This window comes from Manis pentadactyla, chromosome 13 (assembly GCF_030020395.1).
Source record: "Manis pentadactyla isolate mManPen7 chromosome 13, mManPen7.hap1, whole genome shotgun sequence".
NCBI lineage: Eukaryota > Metazoa > Chordata > Mammalia > Pholidota > Manidae > Manis > Manis pentadactyla.
In genome coordinates this window covers 78701261-78709254 of record NC_080031.1, presented here as the reverse complement: position 1 = coordinate 78709254, position 7994 = coordinate 78701261, and the positions used below count along the sequence as shown (strand labels likewise).

The 7994-nt window shown below is 36.1% G+C and overlaps 1 pseudogene; it reads right to left on the bottom strand.

Moving 5' to 3' along the window:
- Positions 1-1396: 1396 nt before the first annotated feature.
- Positions 1397-2308, bottom strand: LOC118936076 (olfactory receptor 2T33-like; annotated as a pseudogene).
- Between the last annotated feature and the right edge of the window lie 5686 nt (positions 2309-7994).

The window sequence follows — 7994 nt, the reverse complement described above, 5'->3', positions numbered from 1 at the left end:
TGAAACAGAAGGACCTCTGACCAAGAATCTCAACCCAGCAAGATTTTCATTCAAATTTGAAGCAGAGATTAAACATTTCCCAGGTAAATGAAGGCCTAAGGAATTTATAATCACTAAACTAGAATTACAGAACATATTAAAAAGACTGCTGTAGACAGAAATTTTCCTTAGCCTGAAGAGCTTTCACCAGTGAAAATAAATGCACATTAAAGGTAGTAGACAATTATTTACCAAGGACACAAAAAATTAAAACAAAACAAAGGTAGTAAAGTTCACTACATAAGATGGCTCAAAGGATACCCAAAAAAATGCAGATTATGGCATCTAATACATAAAGTGCAGAGGAGGAAAAACAAGACAAAAGCACTTTTAGATTGTGTTTGAAATAAAGCAATCATCAACTTAATATAGGCTGTTATGTACTTCAGAAGCTATCCTTGAATTTTATGATAACCACAAACCTAAAGCCTGTAACAGACACACAAAAAAGTAAAAAAGGGAAATCCAACCACACAACACTATAGAAAACCAACAAGGGAGGAAGAAAGGAACAGAGAGGAACCACAAAACAAACAGAAAACAGTTGATAAACTGTTGATAATATATACCTACCAACAATTACATTATATGTAAATGGATTGAGTGCACAAATCAAAAGACACGAGTGGCAGAATAAAGAAACAAGACCTATATAGGTATGCTGCCTACAGGAGATTCATTTCTGACCCAAAGTCATGCACAAATTAAAAGTGAAGGGATTGAAAAAGATGTTTCATGTAAATAATAGGGGAAAATGATTATAGTCCATGCTTTCTCTTCCATGGATGGAAGTTACCAGTTACCCCCCACCATAAATTTCAAATTTATTTGTAGTTCATTAAGTCCCAAGGTAAACTCCATATAATAGTTGTTATATATATAATAATATGATTTCTGTGTTTATAGTATTTCATAAAGAATGGAGTGTATCAGAGAGGAAGTTATTATAGGTAGAAAGGAACATTAGTTTGATAATCACTGATATAAAGATGGTGGCACAATAAAATACCTAATTTGTGACAACACAAGCCTTGCTGAATTTCTTTTATAAACATAATTGTGGCAATAATTTAAACATATATCAAATACATAGCTCCAGTAGAACCATTCAGTAAGTGCATAAGACAGCCAGCTAGGCGAAAGCAACCAAGTTATTCATTGAATAAATTTTGAGGTGTTGTGTGGAAACAGTGTAATAAGGATTTGTGATCAACAGACTTTAACATCCACAATTTATTCTTGATGACAATGTAATAGACAATCCCAATGTATGGAAGTCCATCTGCATTTCAAAGAAGAAGAGAAATAACCGTTACAGATATAATGCATATATAACTTCTCTCTAGGAATCTTACCCTCAGTCATTATTTAAGGCAGGACACTGGCCCATAAACCTTTTCAGGGATCCCTTGACCTCCCTGTTCTTCAGACTGTGGATGAGGGGGTACAACACAGAGGTTAAGATAGTATAAAATGATGACACAACCTCGTCATGGTTAGCTGACCTATAGGATTTGGATCTCATGTAAGTAAAAATGCCTGCTCCATAGAACAGTCCCACCACAGCCAAATGTGAGAAGCAGGTGGCAAAAGCCTTTCTGTGGGCTTCTGTAGAACGCATCCGGAGAAGAGCAGCCTGGGTGAGACCATAGGAAATCAGGATGAGGGAACGTGGGACGAGGAGCTTTAAAACACAGCAGTTGTACATGTCAGCACAAGCCAAACGCACCAGAGTGAGCACGTCACCGAAGAAATGGTCAATCTCACGAGCCCTGCAAAACAGGAAGCTCTGGGTGGAAGCAGCCTGCATGAGCCCATCAGCTGCTCCCAGGAACCAGGACCCCCAGGTCATTAGCAGGCATAGTCTTCAGTTCATGAGGACGGGGTATCTCAGGAGTGGCAAATAGCCACATAGCAGTCGCAGGACATGGCCAACAAGAGGAAGCACCTACCTCCTCCCAATGGGAGGAAGAAGATCTGCACCCCACAGCAAGTGGGGCAGATGGACTTATCCCTGTCACATAGTGAGCAGCCATCTTGGGCACAGCAGTGCAGACCAGCACCCGGTCCGTGAGGGAGAGCTGGCTCAGCAGGAGGTACATGGGCGTGTGAAGCCGGAAGTCCGGGTGAATCACTAGGATCATGAGGGCGTCACACACGAGGGAGGGGAAGGCAACTGTCAGAGCCATCACAAATAGAACGGCTGGTCTCCTGAGTGGTTAAAGAGTCCTAGGAGAATGAACTCTGAGACGGTGTTCCCACTTTCCATGATTTCAACAGGATTGACACTGAAAACGGAGAAATAGATGAGTTTTCACCAAATACAGTGCCCCATTTCAATTATATTTTTCATGAAAATAACTGAAAATAACAAAACTTGTTTCAAATACTTGATCTGCCATTTGCAAAATCTTTTAACTAGGGCATAAAATTAATTTCAATATTTTCCTGTTTTCAAGGTTTTAATTTTAAGTACGTCTCAGCTTTGTTTCTTTGATTGACACAATGAATGAGAATTCTTCATAAATCCAATTTGCTTTGTAAGTGTATCTTTATGCTCTACGATAGCAACAAAAATGGACAAGATATTAATTACATAATTTAGAACATATTTGTTCTAGCCTTGTATCACACACAGTAATATTCTTGGAAGCTGAATTAAATCGATGGATTTAACTGTGTAAAAGCTAAGTACTTGATAATGGAGTTATACCTATGTAACATTTCAAAACTTATTGAAACTTACCAAAATCGGGTAATTTTTCCTGATGTTGAGTAATCTTAGGAGGCATTCTTTCCTTTCCAACCAAGACAGCTTATTTCCCCTGGTCTAGGGACTGACAGGCCTGAGGCTGCAGATGGAAACATAACTACTTGGAATTGGCAGTGCCTTTAGCTTGAATGTATCACGTTATACACTGAAAACAAGAGTGACCTTCTTTGAATGCTTTCCCCCAAAGCAAGTCTGTACTGCTTAGTGCACTCTCGTTTACTATATAAAGGCATTCATGTAATGACACTGTTCCCCTCAAATTCACAGAAATATAGTATCTTCTGATAAAGAAGAAAATATAAAAACTCTCGTTTCTCACCCAACACAGAGATAAATTACTTTCCTCCTCGGTGCCAAGGTAACATACATATTTAAGGGCAATTTCATTTCTTATCTTCTGGTACTGGAACTATTCATTCTTTTTGAATAAATATGACCAGAGTTCAGGATGTTAATTCAGTCTCAAAGATCTGATGTCATTCAATGAAGTGACATGGCGGCAGGAGTCCCCATCCTCCATGGTCATTCCTTCTCCCCACTGCACACAGCCCTCCTGTACTGGAAGGCCAATGAAGACAGACAAAGGCAGTGTCAAGCCTCACTCAGTCGCCAGCCCCACTGTGGAAGCATCATGGTTGTAGGGGCGGCATTCTGCTGGAGGGATTTAGTTGGTTGACTCAGAGTTAGACGTCACAGAGCCCACTTCCTCTTTGCATTTTCCAAAACTTTTCTATCTGCAAAGTCCTATATTTGTAACTTGCACTCTGAATACCTAGTAATTAATCCTCCTGACTCATTTCTTTGATTGGAAGACTTCTTATTTTCCATTATTCTGATCTCTCCTTGTTGAATGTTGACAAAACTTTAAAACTTTAAACTTGTTTAAAAATCAATGCATAAAAAGTAAATGGTGCCTTTGTGTGTGTGTGTGTGTGTGTGTGTGTGTGTGTGTGTGTGTATGTGTCTGTGTGTGAAGTAAGAGAGCACTTGAGAAACAGAAAGAACATTTTTAAGAGGTGGGAAGTCTCAATGCCACTTACTATTTAGTTTTTTAAAAACAACAATAAAAGATAGGGCAAGTAAGTGTTAAAAAATCTGTAGTTTAGTGATTGTAGGGTGTTGGGTTATTTTCTTAAAATAATTTTTGCTATTATTGTACCTATTTTTAAGTATGCTGTAGTACACTGATATGCACATTTGCATTTTTCTGCAACTGTCACCAATATCCATTGCCAAGACTCTATGCATATTCTCAAACTAAAAATACATGCCCATTAAACAGTGACCCTCTAACCCTCCTACCCCCAGGAACTGGCAGGCATCTTACTACTATTCTGTCTCTTTAAATTTGACTCTTATGGGATCATCAGTTAAGGGAATTACACAAAATTTGCCCTTTTATGACTGGCTTATTTCATTTAACATAAAATCCTCAACACTCATCCACACTGCAAATGTGTCAGAATTTCATTCCTTCCTAAGGTGAATAATATATTCCTTTGTACATATAATGTTTTCCTTATTAATTCCATCCATCTGTGGACATTTGGGTTGATTTATACTGCATGAATATTCCTAACTCTACTTTCACACTATGTGAATGAGTCAGTTTTCCGCTGACTTAAGTATATGTAAACCTACACAAATAAGTTATTAACAGATAATTCCTAACTAAATTGCCAATGCATAAAAAGTGTGGTTGGAAATAAAAATGAAGAATTAGCTCATCTTGCAAGTAAAGAATAGAGGCACTAAGTGGAAAAATGGAAGTTCAACATTGACTAGTACAAGAACAGGAAGATACACTACTCTAACACAAAAGTATTTATCTTTCATTTTTCACTCTGGCTTCAGAAATCATTTTTTCCCTCTGTTCCCAGGCTTTTGCTTAGAATATTTCTAAAACTTCTAGATCTTTGTGTTCAGTCTCAGAATCATCTCTTTGACAATGCTAATAGAAGGCACAAAGATACACACTTCCTATTATATAGTTATCACAGAAAATTTAGATTCGTGTCTATAATTTTCTTTCTACATTTTTCTGATCCTTGTTGCCCTAACATTAAAACTGAACTCTTTTTCTTTAGGATGCTGAGATGATTAACCAACCTATGCTCTAAAAACTAAAATAGTAGCATTCAAATCATTCACTGGACTGAATTGACCGGTTATTGCTATAGTTTTTACCTGATGACTGTGTCAGCTTGCAAATATTTCAGTTCTTCAGATTGTAGGATAGACAAATAGAGGCTTTTATCTGTGAATCTATATGGAGTAAACAGCAGAACTATCGATTTTCTGGGGTTCAAAAGTCAGCCTATGGAAAGAGATGAAATATTTCCCAACCACATATATTATAATGACTTAATATCCAAAATATATTAAAGAAACATACACAGCTCAGTATCACAAGAGAAAATAACCTATTTAGAAAATGAAGGACCTGAGTATAATTTTTCCAAAGTGGATATGCAAAAGGCCAACAGGTATTGAAAAGTTGCCTCAACATCACTAATGGACAGAGAACTAGAAGTCAAAACCATAACCAGGTATCACCTCATATATCTCACCATGGCTGTTGTCAGACAGAAAACAAATATCAACAAGATAAGAGAAAAGGTATCTCTCGGACACTGTTGATGTAAATGTGAAATGGAGCAGTCTCTGTATGGAATACAGTACAGTGGTGACTCAGAATCTTAAAACACAAACCCCATTTGATCCAGTGATACCACTACTGGGATGTACCTGAAAGAACGGAAATCAGTATATCAAAGAGGATCTGCACACTCATGTTCATTGCCGCATTATTGACAAAGACCGAGCTATAGAAACAACCTAAAATATCTTTGATGGATAAGTGCTCAAATAAAATTATACACACACACATCCATGGTATATCTTTCATAGATAAAAAAGAGGAACGTCTTGCCATTGGTGACCAAATGGGGGAAACTGGAAGGCATTATTCTAAGTGAGGTCAGCCAGACAGAAAGACAAATACTGTATGGCCTCACTTACATGCGGAATCTAAAAAACAAGCAAACAAACAACTTAATATTTACAGAGAATTAGATGGTAGCTGCCTCAGGCTTCAGTGAGGGGAAAAAGGGGCGATGAATGTCAAAAGGTAAAACTTTTTAGTTAGAAGGAAAAGTTCCGAGGATCTTATGTAGAGCTTGGTGACTATAGTTAATAATACGGTATTCTATATTTAACAGTTTCTTAAAATAAATCTTATAAATTATTACTGACACTCAATGAGTTATTTCTGTGAACTATGTGAGTTGATGATGTATTAACTATCCTCATCTTTGTAATGATTCAACAATATATATACTTATATATAAATATATATATGTATATAAAATTTTCACATTGTATATTTTTATTTATTATTAGGATATACATTATATTTGTTTAAGATATACAACATAATGACTCAATAAATATACCCACAAATACAATTGTATTTGTCAATCATCACACAATAAAAAATGTTTAAAAAGCAAAATCAGTCACATCATAAAATCAAGAACAAAAACAGAGTTAGAGGACTGATACTGCCCAACGTCAGGACTTAGTTGGGGGCTACAATAATCAAGATGGTGGGGTAATGACCAAAAAGCATAAAATAGGTCAATGCAATAGAATAGAAAGCTCATAAATAGACCTCTGTAAATATAATCAACTCGTATCGACAAAGGAACATATTGTCTATTCAACTAATAATATTGCTGGAAAAACTTATTGTGAAAAAACAGTCCAGATATATATGTACACACTTTACAGAATTTAATTCAAAATGGATCTTAGACTTGAATGCAAAGCATTGTAGTATAATACCCTGGTAGATAGCCTAAGAGAAAGCCTAGATAACCTTAGGTGTATGATGCCATTTTAGATACAACATCAAAGGCAGGATTCATGAAAGCATATGTTGGTAACCTGGACTACGGTAAAATTAAAAACTCCTGTTCTGAGAAAGAAAATCAAGAGAAGGAGAAGACAAGCAATAGGCTGGGAGAAATAATTCATGGAAGACCTATAGGATAAAAGACCCTTATTCAAAATATGCAAAGAACAAATAAAATTCAACAATAAGGAAACAAACACTCCCACTGAAAATTGGGCACTTCAGTGACAAAGACAGACAGATGTCAAATACACATTTGAAAAGATGCTCCATATCATATGTCATCAAGAAAATAAAAATAAAAACAATGAGATACCACTGCACACAATTGGAATGGCCAGTTCCATATATTAATAGAAATGCTGCTGTGAAGGTGCAGCACCAGGAAGTCATACATATTAGTTACAGAAATTAAATATTGTACAGTCACTTGGAAGCCAGTGTTCATGGGTTTTTTACAAACCATAATACACTTTTATCATGTGGTCTAGCAAACATGTTCCTCGGTATTTACCTAAAGGAGGTAAAAACTTATGTACACAAATGAAAATGCAAAAGAATATCTATAGCAGCTTTATTCTTAATTACTAAAACTTGAAACAAGCCAAGGTAGCATTCAGCAGGTGGAAAGGTAAATGAATGTGGTGCATGCAGACAATGGGATATTATTCATAAATAAAAGGAAACGAGCCATCTAGCTATAAAAAGACATGGGTAATTTAAATGCCCATTATTAAGTAAAAGAAGCTAATTTCAAAATGTTCTTTATTGCGTGATTCCAACTACACCACATTCTACAAAAGCCAAAACTATGGAGAATGGATGAATTCAGTGGCTGCCAGAAGCTGATGGAAATAAGGGAGAAAAACAGGCAAAGCACAGAAGATTCTGGGGTTAGTAAAATGCTCTGTGTGATGTTATACTCATGAGTAAATGTCATTCTACATTTATACAACTCACAGTATGCAAAACACTAAGATGAAAACCCTAATGTAAACTATGGGTGTTGAGTAATTATGAGATGTCAACGCTACGTTATTGGTTTAAAAGAAGTATGACTCTAGTTAGTTATATTGCTCTTGAGGGAGGCTATGCATTTGTGGGTATAAGGGTTATGCAGAAAATCTCTATACATCACAATCAACTTTGTTACAAACCTAAAAATCTTCTAAAATGAGTCTTCAAGGGATTTTAAGTAAAAATATTACAAAATAAAGGACATATAATTATTGATGATAATTGTTATTGAAATAAAAGATGGAATAC